At 45.8% G+C, this 4269-nt stretch overlaps 1 protein-coding gene across 9 annotated transcripts in view; it reads left to right on the forward strand.

Moving 5' to 3' along the window:
• Nucleotides 1-4269, forward strand: part of LOC116097039 (beta-catenin-interacting protein 1) — a 138517-nt gene that overhangs the window by 110779 nt on the left and 23469 nt on the right. The window lies entirely within an intron of this gene.

Consider the following 4269-nt stretch of genomic DNA (forward strand, 5'->3'; position numbering starts at 1 on the left):
CTCAGAAATCCACCTGCTTCTGCCTCCCAAGTGCTGGGATTAAAGGCGTGTGCCACCACTGCCCAGCTGGGTTTCTCTTTTTATATTTTGTCTTTAAAGATTTCTATAGGGGGAAGAATACCCTTGACCATTTTAGGTCCAATCTTAAGTTGCAATGAAAGGAGAGGAAGGGGTTGGCGGTCAGAAGTAACTTTGGGAGAATGACAGAGCAGACAGTTCTGACTCCACCCAGGCCAGCGTAGCTGGGAATCTGGTTTTCATGAGGAAGACGGTATTTTAGGCTTCCTGCTGCAGAGCAGTTGTGTGGAGTGTGCATGGAGCAGGAAGGGCGGGCAGGGAGGAAATGGTACGTGAGGTGGTTCTGAGAAGTTCTTCTCAGCAGTGTGTGGGACCAGGAAACAAGATGGAAGTCATAATGGCTGAGGAGTAGAGATGCCAGTGTGAGGCCATACAATGCTAGTAACTTCTGTGAATTGTGCATAAACTAGGGGAAGGGAGAAGTCAATGCTGACTGGTAAAATAAATAAACAGGCCAGTTGTTTTCATATCAGATATCCTGAAGAGCAGATACTTACATTATGGTTGAAAAAAGTAGCAAAATTACAATTATGAAGTACCAACAAAAATAATTTTATGGTTGGGGGAGGTTACCACACCATGAGGAACTGTATTAAAGGGTCGCAGCATTAGGAAGATTGAGAGCCACTGAAATAAGTAAGTACATATGCATATAAGTGTATATTATATATGTATGTATGCATGTATACATGTGTGTGTATATATGTATTAGTTCCTGGGAGAGTGGAATATGAGTGACATAAATCTGTATTAGGGGAGGAAGATTCTAAAACATTATTGTTCCTTTGGCTGTGATGGATTATTGTGGTTGTGTTAAACAGAGGTAGATGCTAGAGTGTTGTAAACAAAACCATGTCATGCCTGTGATTTGCTATGAAAGTCTCCATGCAAGCCCGAAGATGGTGAGGGACAATGACATGCGCCATACAACATGCATGCATACACATGCACACGTGCAAGCACACACACAGATACACACCACATGGATACCCACCCCACACACAAACACACACACACAGGTTCACAACACATACACAGAAAAACGCCTACAGACACACACACACATACCACATACACAGATATACACAGGCACATCCCTCTAACACACATCGGTTTTATACAACATATACAGAAAGACACACAGTGGTGATACATGTGCAGGCACACAGACACACAGCACATACACAGAGAGACACGCAGGCTTAGTTTCTCACTTACACAGACACACAGCACATACACAGAGAGACACACAGGCTTAGTTTCTCACTTATACTCGGACCACATCTCCCTTGCCTTTAAAATTCCTCCCAAGGCTGGGGCTGATCTCATCTAAAATACCCCCTGAGGGGCTGGAGAGATGGCTCAGGTTAGAGCACTTGCTGTTCTTGCAGGGGACCTGGGTTCAGTTCCCAGCACCTACATGGTGGCTCACAACCTGCTGTAACTCCAGTTCTGGGGGTCCAGCACTTTTCTGACCTCTACAGGCACCGCATATGAATGACACACATGAGCTTATCCAGGCAAATATACATATACATACATAAAATTCTAAAAGCAAAAGCAACCTCCTGGGTCTGGCCCCCAGCCTCTCATGCTGGGGTAGCCTGATGACCATGTTTACCCAGACAGATGTGTTTTAGCAGAGCAAAGGGTCCTTCAGAACTGAAGTCCTATTCATCCAGCCACCTGCTGCCTCCTCTCTTGATGTAAACTCTTGCCTCAGCCTGAGAAGATGGCGCAGTATTGCCACTGTGGAGGTTGAGGCAAGCGGACCACTAGAGCCCATGCGTTCAGGAGCAGCCCAGGCGTTCAGGAGCAACCTAGGTGTTCAGGAGCAGCCCAGGTGTTCAGGAGCAGCCCAGGCCACAGACTGAAGCCCTGACTTGCCTCTCATTGCTTGGCATGGAGCATCTTCACCCTCTCCTTTGAATGTGTGGCACTGATGGAGGTACTCAAATTCTCATGCTGGGGTCCTGTTCTGTGCTCACCAGCAGGCCTGGTGGTCTCACCAGGAACGCACGGCTACTGTCAGGAGCGCACGGCTACTGTCAGGAAGGCACGGCTACTGTCAGAGAGCTACCTCTCTTGCCCTTTGCTCTGGAAAAGAATGAACTTCAGTCAGAAATTGGGAAGTTTACATTCAATTAAGCCTGGCAATTAGGATTCAATGTATTTTATAGTGCTAGAGAGATGGCATATTGGTTAAGAGAGTACACGGTTCCCAGAACCTATGCCGGGCAACCACAACCACCCGTAACTCCAGCTCCTGTGGCATCTACTGTCCATGGCTTCCCTGGAACCGTTGCTCCTATGTGTATTCACAAATTAAAAGTTATAAAAACAATACTGAGAGAGTATATATTTATAACACAGTTTGTTAGCATGCCCTGGCTCTTCTATCTCAGGGCTCTACAGTAGGGATCAATACATTTGTTTTCCTTAAAGATCTCAACAGGGAGTGCTTTAGGCTCTGTATCCATATGGTCTCTTGCAGTTGTATAAACTGACAGGGAACTTAGCCATCATCGTGAGAATACAGCTTCAGACTGAATCAGTGACCATGTTTGTGGTCCAGCCAAATACCACTTATGAAGACTGATGTTTGAATTTTAGTACCGTATTCTCATGCTGTAAAAAACCATTTACAACAGTAACAACCAGTCAGGTGTGGTAGGGTGCTACTGAAATCCAAGCACCCAGGAGTCCAAAGCAGGAGGATCGTGGGCTAGCCTGGGGCTCACAGTGAGAGCCTGTCTCAGTTTGATGAAGAAGTTTAAAATGGGCCTGAATCTGGCCCAGACTCCGTGGTCTGCAGAGCCTAGCCCCACAGTAGCTGTGAGAAGATCCTGCTGTGGTGGTGTTGTGAGTCTGCAGTCTCCACACAGTGCTGTGAGCATTGAGTGGCTGACACTCAAACTGTGGCCCCCATGACTGGGGAAGTAAAGGTTTAATGACACTTCATTCTAATGTGGATTTTAGTTTATATTTGAACACCCCGCTATGGCCAGCATCTATCTCCTGGGCAGCACTGGTCCACTGGAGTCCTTGTGCTGTAGAAAACATGGATGGAAATGCTTCCTGCCTGTTGTTCTCAGGCAGCGAAGGGCCAGAGACTGCACCGTACGCAGAGTGGAAAGTGGTTTTAGTAACAGTGAATGTTGAGTGCTTGCTAGGCAGTCAAGAAAATGAGTAAGCCACTGTCTCATGTATCAGTGAGCTTTAGATCATGTGGTTGGGTGAAAGGCACAAAATCTATGTTCCATGTTAATAGTATGCTGAAAGTCTTTTTTTTTTTTTTATAGATTTATTTATTATTATATGTAAGTACACTGTTGCTGTCTTCAGACACACCAGAAGAGGGCATCAGATCTCATTATGGATGGTTGTGAGCCATCATGTGCTTGCTGGGATTTGAACTCAGTACCTTCAGAAGAGCAGTCAGTACTCTTACCTGCTGAGCCATCTCTCCAGCCCACTAAATCTTAAAGACAAGCAAAATGAAGCAGTATTTCATTTTTTAGGGAAATGTATGGTAAAGCCACCAAAATGGGAGGGGGGGATTTGTGTAATGCTGCAGTCCTAGAAGTGGGCACAGGGTGGCCCACTGGGTTGCCGCTGGCAAGGTGATATCTAGTCAACAGAGTGGTCACCACCAGAGAGCTGGCTCAGGATGGCTTTTGTGACCTGGCTTCTGTTTCCTTAAGAGGCATTTCTGACCGGGCGGTGGTGGCGCACGCCTTTAATCCCAGCACTTGGGAGGCAGAGGCAGGTGGATTTCTGAGTTCGAGGCCAGCCTGGTCTACAGAGTGAGTTCCAGGACAGCCAGGGGTACACAGAGAAACCCTGTCTCAAAAATACAAAAGAAAAAAGAAAAAAAAAAAAAAAGAGGCATTTCTGTCTGTTGCTCTGATCCGGTACTGTAGGTACAGTGTATTAGTGTGAACAAAGGTTAAGTCCCTTGGCTCCAGACTTTTGTTTCAGTAAATCTAATGATGAATTAAATGTTTCTAGAGTCATATTTAGAGAACTTTGCTTAAAAATAGGAATATAGTTCAGGCATGGTAGCCCAAGCTTTTAATGTCTATACTCAGAAGGCAGAGGCGAGGGGATTTCTAGAAGTTCCTGGCCATTCTGGGCTATATGGTGAGACCCTATCTCTAAAACAAGCAAATAAGAACACTTAGACTTACT

Source organism: Mastomys coucha, unplaced genomic scaffold (assembly GCF_008632895.1).
Source record: "Mastomys coucha isolate ucsf_1 unplaced genomic scaffold, UCSF_Mcou_1 pScaffold18, whole genome shotgun sequence".
Taxonomy (NCBI): Eukaryota; Metazoa; Chordata; class Mammalia; order Rodentia; family Muridae; genus Mastomys; species Mastomys coucha.